This window comes from Gallinula chloropus (genome assembly GCF_964237585.1).
Source record: "Gallinula chloropus genome assembly, chromosome: 1".
In the NCBI taxonomy this organism is placed as follows: Eukaryota; Metazoa; Chordata; class Aves; order Gruiformes; family Rallidae; genus Gallinula; species Gallinula chloropus.
The window spans coordinates 158908094-158920813 of record NC_140085.1 but is presented as its reverse complement, the minus strand read 5'-3'; the positions used below and the strand labels follow the sequence as shown (position 1 = coordinate 158920813).

The window sequence follows — 12720 nt, the reverse complement described above, 5'->3', positions numbered from 1 at the left end:
TTTCGCAGCTTTGAACATAACTGCACCTGTCCATGTAAATAAAAACCTGAACCTTGGTAGCTGTCAGTGCAGCATTTTTTCCATTTATTATGCTGCCGTTTAAGAAAGAAAACCAAGTGTCTTCTACCATCTAACTTTTCATTAGAAATATTTCAGCAGCCATGCAAGACATAGATCTTTAAGAACTAGTATTCTACTTAGGACATTTATTTCTAGTGTTACTGTTAGAAACAATGTACTCAGATGAATGGACAGGCACAGGGAAATTGTACTTTTTTACAGTGGTTTGTGGTACTTGTCCCAAAGTTGTCAGGTTCAGAATCCATTCCATATGCATCTTTATACACAGAAAACTATCACGTTTGTGGCATTTTCTCATATCCTCTGGAAAATCTGGTGTCACTGTCAAAGTTGTACAGTTGTGCTAACTTCAGAGTGGTATCCCTGTTGTGTTCTTCATAGAATGCTTTGTGTTGGAAGGGACCTCAAAGATCATCTAGTTCCAACCCTCCTGCCATGGGCAGGGACACCTTCACTTGGCCGGGTTGCCCAAAGCCTCATCCAACCTGGCCTTGAACACTGCCAGGGATGGGGCTTCCATGGCCTCTCTGGGCAACTCGTGCCAGTGCCTCACCACCCACATAGTAAAGAATTTCTTCCTAACGTCTAATCTAAACCTTCCTTCTTTCAGCTTGAAGCCATTGCCCCTTGTGCTATCACTACACTCCGTGGTGAACATTCCCTCTCCCACTTTCCTCTAGGACTCCTCCAAGTACTTATAGGCCACTGTAAGATCTCCCCAGAGCTTTCTCTTCTCCAGGCTGAACAAGCACAACTCTTGCAGCCTGTCTTCAGCTGCACCAGCCCCCTGATCACCTTCTTCACTGAAGGTGAATTCTATAACTGCATTGATGAGGAAATCTGTCCCATCTGGCATAATACCTTAGTGTTTTGGACATAACTGAGACTTTTCTTACTTTAAAAAGGTTTGGGAAGAGGTTGTGGTAGTGTAGCTGACAGTTCATCCATACCGGAGATGTTAATGATGAGACATCGTTCAGCAGGCATTATAAATGGATATCTGGCATTGAGAGTGCCTTTATGGTTTGAGCATGATTATCCTTGTGGTTCTGGAAACCAGACCACTAGCTGGATTGTACTGCTGCATATAAATTGTTTTCCAGCATGTTTTATAAATCAGGTGGCTTTATCAGATAAAGACAAATGGCGATGAAATAGCTGAAATACAAATTTACTGCCGGGTAGCCATACACTGCTGTCTTTTACTTTCACTGGATTTTCTGATTTAGCTGGCAGTAATTTCAGTCATTTGCCACTGAGAGATGTGGGACAAACTGTCATTCAGTCAAATCTGTGTGGTCCTTTCTGGTTCAACATAAATGGGGGTTTTGCCATCTAGCAAGGACTGACATGTTATTTAATGAGCTACAGAAGAATATCTTTCACTTTGCTAATGGAGCACTTGGCATGTGAGGAGGCAAAATACAAAAAATCCTTCCCTTGGTCTGGCTGCAAGTGTATTCAGTCTAGAGCACAATTAATTCTGTTCTAACTTGTTTTGGAAAGTCTGTGAAAGTCTGCTGGGAAGAGTGACACCAGCAGGGACAAGGCCAGTCACAGTAACAAGCCTGCCCCATATGCTCTGTGCCTCTGACCCAACAGAGTTCTCCTTGAAGAGCATAGCTGCAGTAGCTGCATCAGCCTCATGGAGAACATAGGCTTAGTGTGGTGGGTGGCACTGTGGCCACTGATTGCATCACCAGAAGATCTATGGATGCACTGTGGATCCAGATTCCACCTAAAAAAGACCAAAGCACACAGGGTGGTTTTATGCACAGATAGCAGATCCTTACATGCATTCACCATGTGGACACAGTACCTGGAAGCACTGCAGTATCAGATTGATGCATGGAGTGGATGGAGGAAGCAGTTATTCCTTCCTGTGCCCTCCAAATCCATTTAATATAAAATCTTCATGCTGAGGATGTATCAGATATTAAAGTGATGAGAAAAGATGATGCACTTGATCTTCGCCAGTGGCTGGGAAGTGTGCATCTGGGACAGGGGCTGCAATGTATACTTCAGAGCACTTACAGAGGATGATATAGGATCAGTTCTTTCAAGGGCTGTTGACAGATCTAAACCGTAACACATAAATGAGTGATTTCTGCACTTGGGAAAGAGAACTGTAAATCAAGACAAATATGGTAGTTTGTAGTGATAATTGAAATTGTTGGGTTTTAAATTACTGTGGCAAAATGTCTGAGCAAAAGAAAATAATTTTGGGCTACTTTTTTTTCATAGTTTAATATCTCCTTTGAATTTTCACATTTATAGATCTGCTGCCTTTTAGGTCCTAGTCAGTCCAACACAGAATGTATTTTCTTGCTCAGTTTTGGGTGAAGAAAAAATTGTAAACAACAGCTTACCTGTTGAGAATTTATGAGTAACAAAACATTAAAAGGACTGTTTTCATATGCTTGTAAGACTTTACTTCTGTTTTGTACATCAACCTCAAATTCACAGTAGTTTAAATGAAGATTTAATAGTAAATTTCACATTTAGTCTTTCTCTGCATAGAAGAAAAAAGCAAATCCAATTGTCAGATGAAGGGTGTCCCTCCCCATGGCAGAGGGGTTGGAACTTTGAGGTCATTTCCAACCCAAAGCATTCTATGATTCTATGATGAAGAAAGGGGTGGAAGGGAAGGGAATGCTTAAATAATGGGATGAAGATGCAAATTTACTTTCTACTATGCAGTCCCAAAAGCTGCAAGTGCAATACTCAGCAGAAATGTGGGCACACATCCCATAAGCAGGTCATTCCAGACCATAGTCATCATCCCAAGATGCACTTGAACATCTGTTAAATATTTTATATATGGTATTTATATTTACAAGTAGCTTTGTGGAAACCAAACAAGAGCATTTGAAAGACCATAAAAGAGGAAATGTTAACATGGAGCTATAAGGTGATCTCACATGATTTGGGCCCACATAATGCAGTGGGCATTTATAGATCGTATAAATAGATGGTGAACTATTTATAAAACATCCATCCCCCTGCTTCCGTGCTACCCTGCTTACATTGCCAAGACATTGTATTGAGGAGACTGTGGTTGATTATTAGAACCCAGCAATGTATCTAACTAGATTCTTGCTGGGGTATCTTAAAGATCTGACAGCTGCCTTCAATTCAGAAGTCAGGAAAACAATTTATGATATTCCCTTTCAATCTCTGCAGTTGCATATGATCCACACACACTTTGTTTTACTTTCCTGCCAATTATGCTCCATCGTGTGCTTCATTCGCATCATGAAATGAGACAGGAGTGTAAGCAGAGCATTATATTCTGTTGTTTCATGGAAAACCAACATCTTCATTGTAGCTGGGGTCTGGAGGATCTTCAGCAAAATAGTCTTAAAAGCTGGCTTTGCATTCCTTTCTGAAATTACAATTGCAATTTTATACCCACCCTTTCTCTGACAAGGTGTGGCCATCTTATTGCTAGCAATCAGATTAATGTTTCGTTTCAAAGCCCAGCACTTTCTGTTATCTGGCCTTATGAATTTCATGGACAAGGGGCAGGAATACAGGCAATTTGAAAAATGATGGTTTGTTTCTATGGAGATCCCTTTGCTTTTTTTTCTTTTTTTTTTTTTTCCAAATAAGCCAGGGCTACTAAGGGGATTTACCCTTTGAACTCAGTTCAGAAATGTTCAGTGTAGGAATATGATGACGCTTATTAAGTGGACAAAGCTATCAACCTTGGAGTGACCTGCTTTGCTACCCGTACAATTTTATTTCCTTCTCTAGTGGAATACCCTCCTTATAATACTAGTCCACTCAGTTCCTGCCCTTTAGATGCTGCCAATATGCAGCCCAAACAATTCAGCCATCGCACAGGCAGCCACCTGTAAGGAATCTACATACCCTTACTTGCTGTGCCTAGGAGATCACCGCTGTCAACAAATTCAGATAGTGATCACCTTGCTATAAACTTGAAAGTGTCTTTTACATCGTGACTCCATCCATGTTTCTCAAAGCAGGAAAGAGCTGGAACATGTTGGGTCAATCTGTTGTCACTTGTCACCTCAAATTATTGCATAACTTATCACTGACCAAGACTGCCAATATTATGCATGCATTTGTGTCTCTCTCATCTGGGATAGTGTGTTCTTGCTGACACCACACAACTAAGACATCTCACAGCCCTCTGCACCACTCTGAGCTTCATGCCCTTTTTAAGTCCATAAAACTATTCACAGGTCAGTGGACAGTGAACAAGACTTGTGAATACTCGTGAGTACTTACGACTGATGAGAACAGCTTTGCTCCGTACTCTCTCTCTCGCGCTCTCTCTCAGAGAACTGATTTTCTCCTCAGGTGCTTTTCTGGTTTGCACTGTGAATCACAGGCAGGCAGTCAGCAAGGCTGCTCTCAGGTATGAGTCTGCATTTCAGGCTTCTCGGGTGTTGTAAGTGAGACTGATTTGACCATTCATCACGACATTTTCTTATACAGATACCGATGCACAACATGTCTAACTGCTCCATTTCATCATTATCTGCAGATATGGCAGTTCTTTTTCTTTTTCCCTTTCTTGAAGCTCATGCTTATCTCGGGGTTTTATTTCCAGATTTATCAAGGACCTCCCTTTCAATTTCCGATTTGTACCTGGGCAATCCTTAACCTACCTCTCTGCAACATTATTTTTTCCTCCCAGTGAGCACAAAGTCACTTTTGTTTGAGGTGCAGAGACTACTCAGGCACTTTTTCCACACCATTCTTTCTTAATGCCTCTTTCAGCTCAGGTCTTCTTCTGACTGTTCTACAAGGTAATTGCACATCACTGTTTGGTAACATCCTCCTGTTTTTCTAGTTGGAAAAAACAGTGGATTCTTCTTCCTTAACTTCAAACATAGACACATGGATTAGCCATTATAGCACCACAAGAGAGAATAATAAGCACCTATTTTAGATGCTTGATTTTAGCTTGAAGTGAATCTGTGATCATAGGTCAGGTTTTGATATCTGCATCTAGTTGAGCAAATCAGACTAAGGACTTCCCCTAAAATGCTGGCCTTCATTGATTTTCCTTTTGTTCCCTAAATAATTTGAAGGAGACCATTTGGGGGAGGTTCTGACCCTGTTGCTTGCAGTCATGTCATATTCTTTTTTCAGCCCTGGAAAATTTTGCTCATGTTTTGCCTTAAACCAAGGTACTTTTATCTGGTGGAGGCCATAGACGTTTCTACACTAGGCAGGAAGAAATCAGCACACTCCCTTGTAAGTAAGATACAGTGGAGTTTTTTTGTTCACTGGGAAGAACGCAGAGGAACTACATTTTATTAAGAAAGTGTCCTAAAGTTTATGTTCCAGAAGAGAAGGTGGGATTTGAAAAGCCTAACAGCTGTGAGATTCCTGCCTTCTTTCTGTGTAACAGAAAACTTCTCATCTCATGGGAGTGGAAGAAAGAAATTGTTTCTAAGGTTTTTCACCTTAGCTTTGCCCTTGAAATGCTGAGAAAATAACAGATGGAATCCATATCTCAAATTCTATTTAATGTGGGATTACAACAGATGAGAAAAATAAATATTTTTCCAGAAAATTTACAGGGCAGATTTTTCAGCTCAGTAATATCTCATGGGATGTAAACTCCTATATCCTGGAGTATTTTCTCAGCTGGCACTATTTTCAGTCTAATAAAATCTCGTTTTAATCACATTTATAATCAAACAACATTTTCCATACGATTTGTGTGACACTGATTATGCCTCTGACAGGTAGAATGGGATTTAAGCAGAACATTTTAATATTTACATCTGAGCATACAAACATGTTATTTTGCAAAAACTTAAATTGTAAAAAATCACTTTAGAACATCACGCAGAAGTGATTCAAGAGATTAAAAAAAAAAGCTTTGACTGCAGCTTTTCAAGTGGTTTTCTAAATTTGGATTCTCTGTATTCAGATAAACTGATAAGTAATTTTCCTAGTTTTCTAAAAATAGGAGAAGCTATTCTTTTCCTCTGTAAATAGAGGTTCAAGCTCACCCAAGTAAACATCTGAACGTTTTGTCCTTGTAATTTTTTGCCCTTGACTTCTGTGGGGGAATTGTGAAATTCCACAATTCATCTCTCCAACAATGATTTCTTCTTCGATGTACAATCTCCTGATTCATCACTTAGAGACTCACAGTTCCCTATTTTCCTATTGTCAGTTTCAGAATTACATGTTCTGATAACTTAGGCAAATTACAGATGAGAGCAATACTCATGAGCACTGTTGAAATATTCTGGTGCATAACTTTTAGGGGTTTAATCCACCTAAATACCTTTTAAAACAGCTTGTGGTGTTTCATTTTTTTATCTGTAAAATGGAGGAGCAATATTTGTCCATATTCCAGAACTATACACATACCAGAACAAAATTATATACATGCCGAGATTACCAAATAATATGAAGAATGCCTCCATTTTTAATAGATGTTGAAAAGAAATCTAGTTGCTGTATTTCTCATTGTTTCAAAATCATAGATAATGGAAAAGGACATCTCAGTTGGACAAGAACTGTGACTAAATTTTCTTCCCCTTTTAGAAAAAAGGTAAGGTGGTTCCTCTGAGTTGCAGTGGGATAAGTGCTTAATACTGTGCAGTTTGTATCAGACAGTAGATATGTAATTGCTTTTTTACATATAAAACTTCTCTAGGGATCAACTCTATTGCCCTAAAATTGTTTCTAATAGATTAATGAACATATTGAACTATATGCATTTTCTAGAAACATATTTTCAGGGATGTGATAATGTTAAAATTAAGTTTACTGTGGTTTATCTCATCCTATTCTTGAGATATACTATCCCAGAACTGTGGGATCTTGCAACTGTTTGACTGTACTGTTTTGCTTTTATTTTGGTATAATTCAAGCACAGAGTCAAAGACACTAGCACAAAGCTATAGTACTCAAACCAGGTCTTCTAGCTTTCAGTCATCTGGGATGCTATGAATTGTTAAAAAGATAGCTATTTTTATCTTTAGGCGGTTTGTATTAGACTAGACTTTTGGTTGGTATAAGCAAGTATTCTCAAATTGACCTTCTACAACATAAATTCCCAATTGAGTATGACTGATGCAGTATTTCCATTTTCATATCAAATTGTGCTATAAAAGCAGTGAACTGAGATCATAGCTTCTGAGAGCCAGACCGAAACAATGAAAAATACTTCAATAAAGCATTCAAATATCTTATGAATATTTCTCTATAGTTCTAATTAGGTACACAGAGACATATTTGCAGCTGAAATCTGCTGCAAAGATTTGCTTGATATCTAGATTATTAAATGAAATGAGCAGTAACACAGTGCTCATGATAATAGCCAAAACATGGAAAAGGGAGAAAAATGATCCAACAGCAAGCAAATCTCATTTGAAGAAAAGGAAAAGCAAAAGGAAGAAAAACTTCATTGCCAGCTAAGCTTTACCCATTCTCTCCAGTATTAAAAACAAACAACAAAAATCAATAGGGAGTAATTCTAACAACTTGAGAAGATAGTGTCAAAGAAATATGAGAAAAGTGGTGAATGACTAGACTGAAGTTTAATCTTTGTACTGAAGATATTTAAAGATGAAAGGGAAGAAAAAAGGACATATAACTCTCTAGGATAGGTGAGTCAAATTTTTGTGGCAACCCCATGTACCCTATAAAGCGTACTTCATGGTACATCTCAGCCTAATCACAGTTATAACACTGTTACAATGGGTTTACACCCATTTCATGAGAACAGAAATGATGTTTTGGGGCTTAGGAAGTTTCCTCAGTTCTAGCAAGTTGAATGCAGTAATCTGCAGTTCTTAGTTAAAAGTTTTTCTTCTTCCTTCTCTTCTGTAATCATAATCAAGAATTTCTAATCCTTATGTCCCATTTGATTTTATATAGAACTATAGGTAGAAACAGATTAGAATTATATTGTGGAGTTTTTTGGACAGGAAGTGCTAGAATTGGACTACAGAGTTGTCCACAGATCTACTAACGTTTTGGTAGAAGAATGTCGGGGGACTGCTACTCTCAGTGGAGTTTGCATTACTCTTGGACTCTCCAGTTATGGATCTTTTAGATGGGATCGTGGGAATACGCCTCACCCTCTTGTATAAATCAAAGCATTTGATACCTTGTGTTGAACACCAAATGGGAAGGAAGTAGAAGTTTCCACTTTCTAATCCATCATCCTGGTTATTAATGTGTTCTTAAATCCTGTGAGAAATACAATGCAAGCCTCTCTTCCTTCCCAGTCTATGGGTGGTTCTAGTGTAGTGTATCTACTTGCTGGGCCAGTTGGCTAGAAATAGACTAGTTCCTCCCAGCAGTGTCCCCCCAAGGTCTTCACGCTAAGAGTGTGTCGTGTTCCCACACCCCCACCAGGTCTTCATGCTAAGGAGTACTTCCATGTGCTTCCAAATGGGATCAGTTCTTTTGGATGCATAGGAAATGTAGGAAATAGTTGTGTCCCCCATTGTGTTTTCTGGAGTACCACTAAGTTTTGATGCCTTTTGCTCATATCTAACAGATTTCATTATATGCAAAGAAATTGCAGGATCTGGACCTAAGCATGGCTTTATGCTGTGAATTTAAGTCTGTTCAATATTTGGAAGAACACCCCTACTTTATTACCAGACAACATATAGCAGCTACTTCATTAAGACATGTCATGTAAATGCAAGTAGAGAAACTGCACGTCAGTAAGCTTGATCCTTCTATAGAGGATCAGTTGTTTCATCAGTTTGTCTGATATTTTTGTATCGGAAAAAAGCTTTATGATGTATACTTGACAAAGCCAAGGATTTCGATTATAAAAACAGGTCAAATACATAACAAAGCAGTCTTTGCAAACGTGGTGTTACAAGAGAGTACAATTTCATGGCTTTTACCCAAAGAAGTTCTCTCCTCAATTATTTATATTTGCAAGTACACCATCGCAAAATGTGTGTCTTCTAGATGAAATAATATTCCTCCTAGAATTTCTGAAGGGGAAAAACAAGTGTTCAGTAATGAAGCCCTTAAGAATCTTGCTTTTTGCGGGTTCTTTTGTATGTATGCAAAAACATACATTTAGATAAAGCTGAAGCTGTCAGAAAATGTTACAAAATGCAGTAATGTAACATGTCCTGCAGCTACTAGGCTCAATCAAAGCTCTCAAAGGCACTTTTCTGATGTGCTGCATTCCATGTATGCTTTTACTAAAATGAAGATGTCCTAGTCAGTCAGGGAGACATCATGATGTAATTAATGACTCCTCTACAGCAGTTTCCCCAGCTATGTCATTCCGTGTGATGTGATTGATTTATAATAAATGATTTACATAAGGACTAGTTATTTCTAAACTTTGAAGTCTATGCAAATTTCTCTGCTGCGATTAGCATAGAGCCAATTGCACTGGGTTTTAAAAGACAAAAAAGAAAAAAGCCCAAGCTGTATCCATCCAAAAACGTTACTTACAGAACAACTGTTGAAACTCCTATGCTGAGGAACAGCTCTCCTTGGTAAATGTAGGTTTTGAATACTTCTGAATGAAATTAATATTTGCTTTTTGACTGGTCTGCAGAAAAGTATTATTAAGTGTGAGAGCCTCTGAATATATTTTTTTAAGATGAAAATGAGAAATGGGTTTTGAAAATACATTTCATAGAATTTGCCAGCAGCAAGAAGTAGCAAGCCAATTATAGGTGGCTGAAAAATCAACTTTCTGTGATAATCTCCAGATTTCATGTGTTCATAGCTTTCTGAAATATTCACACTCTAAGATGAATACTTTTTATGTTTGGTTTTTCCCAAGATCTCAGAATGTTAGAGCAAAATTTTATCATTTCTTGCATGAAAGATAGTTCAGCTGAAACTGAGAACTGAAACTTCACTGCTCACTGAAGTCTAGATGCAGAAAGGCACTTAACTGCCGTAACACACTATTTAACTTTTAGCCTTCAGACTTGCAAAGCAGCTGAGTTACCTTAAGGTTTCCCTGTGCCACAAGTGCGAAAGGTTGGTCACCTAAAGGTACATCAGTTCTGCAAAGTGACAGGGGAACCTGGAACAAGCTTGAGAACAGGACTCATCACCTGCTCATGTCACAGCTTAATTGCTAGTCCTGCTCCTGGACATGTATTGGACCTTTCTACCCGCCTCTCTCCCTGCAGTGCCTGTGTCCTCTGGAAGACAGAGACTGCCTCCAGAAAGCTGCATGAAGATGCTTGTCTTGCTTTGGCCCCCTCTCTTCTATCCAACACTGGCCCAAAGTGTAGCTTAAGCACTATTAAACATAACCTTCTGTAGCACTTCAAAAGATGCAATGTTATATTTAACCTCCTTTTACTCCATTGCCTTCAGTGCTGCCTCCTATTATTCCAAATACTTTGAGCTGAAAAATAAGCCCACAAAATAATTATTCTGTATTTCAGTCATTCAGGCACCAGGTGGGACCCAGAGGAGATGTAGACCCAAATACTATGCAGTGGTATGGGACAGGACTGGTTGGGAGCAGAAGGTGTTAGCAGTAAGCAATGTGAGCATAGGCCAGTCCCTGACACTTGACCTCAGAGACAGCAAGTGATCTGTGCCAGTATTTCATTTCACCAGCACAGCATGTTCTGAAACATGCAGCTTGATCAGCGAGGAGCTGCTTGCGTTGGTCTTGTCAGAAGCGGACACAGATGTGACAGAGGCTTCCATAGAAACTTTCTCCAGCCATCTTCTGATTAGAGTCATAGCTTGGCCTCTTATCTTAAAAATTGTACTACTTCTCACTGAACAAAAGCAGGACACCTTCTTTTCTTGTAAAATGCTGTTGATGATGACACCATTTTGTATGGGGGATATTAAAACATTCAGACAAGAGACAATACAACTGGGTCCCGCTCGTTCTTTTTGAGTGGCAAGAATTTATCCTGACTGCTTTGCAGCGGCTTGTTTCCGGGCATACCCTGGTTAAAGCTGTTCTGTAATGCCACAAGAATTCAAGAGTCACTGGGCCGATGTGAACAAATATTCTAACTGGCCTTTAAGGTCCTGTCCTAGGAGATCAGGGCTATGATCTGGACGTCTGGCATGGAAAGACGTGATAGCTAGTTACATCTCAGACTACACATGTGATAAAATAAATACATAAATACATAAAATAAATACATAAATATGTATTTTGCTTTATTTAAATGTAAATTTTATATAAATACAACATAAGTATATGCATTCTGCTTACATCCTGCTTTTGGTGCTAATTTTTTTGTTCTAGGCTTGGAGATATAAAGATAAAACAGTTGGATAAGTGACTCTAAGATGTAGTTCTGAGTAGTGGGAAAAATTAAGTCCAGTTTTCCTTGCATTTGGATTTTCTGCTATTTAATAAGGTGAAAGTTCCCACAGGTGTTTGTTTAACCCATGGGTCACTCATAGCATCATTCCTCCACGTGAATTCTTTGAGAACTATGAGGAACTGACCTCACGATTCATCCTTTTCCTTAATAAAGGCAGTAATGGAACCTCTTTCCTTTTTTTCTCCTAGCTGTCTGTTTAAAAAAAAAAACTTGTAGGATCTTAATGTACTGACACCTGAAACCCTCACTCAAGTTTGATTGGAATTGGCTGATGGTTCAAAAGCTATTGGAAAAGGATAGATAATATACCTTCACACACGCCGTCAGACTGTTGTGATAGTAAAGTGCATTTCCATAGGAAACGAAGGCAAAAATCACTTCTGAGCATACTCAGAAACAACTGCTGTAACTCCTAACAGAGCCATTTTCATGTAAAAGTGTCCAGTATAAAGAGTATGTTCAGCATAGTTTTATAAAAATCAGTAATTTAACATCAAAAAGAGAGAAAGAAACACCAGAGAAAAAGAAAAGTGACATTTCATTACAATCCTGACAATACAAACCACATCACCCAGTTCAGGACATACTGCTGTAGTGCAAAGTCCATCCTTTCAGCACAGGTTACCATGAATACAGAAAAACTGTTTGATCCCCTCAAATTCAAATTAGATGTGTTGCATTTATTCATAAACCAACAGAATGAGTGAAAGGAGTGCCATTGCTTTGTGCACTCCTGTCCAGGAAGTTTGAAATCACTGAGGAACCTGTAGCCCTTTGCCATCACTCTAGACAGTCACTCCAGCACGAGAAGCATGTGCTCCACTGCACTATGGCAGGAAGGAATCCTATCACAAAGTAGTACCTAACATTCACTTTTAATCCAACACAGAATTTCTGGCCAGAAAATATACATTTCAGTAGTACATATGATTTTTAAAGTCTGAGATGAAAGAATTAAAAATGGAAATCAGAGGATGAGGGAAATAATATTTATCCAAGTAACTTCTCATGGTTGTCAAACGTGACCAACTTGTGCAGTTTACACTTAGATATTGTCAAATTAATGGATGTCCCCCAGAAGATGATTTATCCTACCCTTCAAGAGGTGGGCTAAAAAAAACTACCTGAAAGGGACCTATTTCTCTCCACTGAACATGGAAGGCACATTGCTGAACAGATGTCCAGCATTTTGATAAGTAAAAAAGATGAGGTGAAACATCATTAGAAATAATGGTGAAGCCTAAACTCATGGAGTGTCGTTCCATTGACTCTGGTGGCTGTTTTAAGTTCACCACGTTTAAAGTTCACCATATGCCGCCATGCTGTGCGATGCCGA

At 38.8% G+C, this 12720-nt stretch overlaps 1 protein-coding gene across 1 annotated transcript in view; it reads left to right on the top strand.

Annotated features, from left to right (window-relative positions):
• Positions 1 to 12720, top strand: part of GPC6 (glypican 6) — a gene marked incomplete at both ends in the record, with an annotated part of 791424 nt that overhangs the window by 570338 nt on the left and 208366 nt on the right. The gene's annotated exons all lie outside the window — the stretch shown is intronic.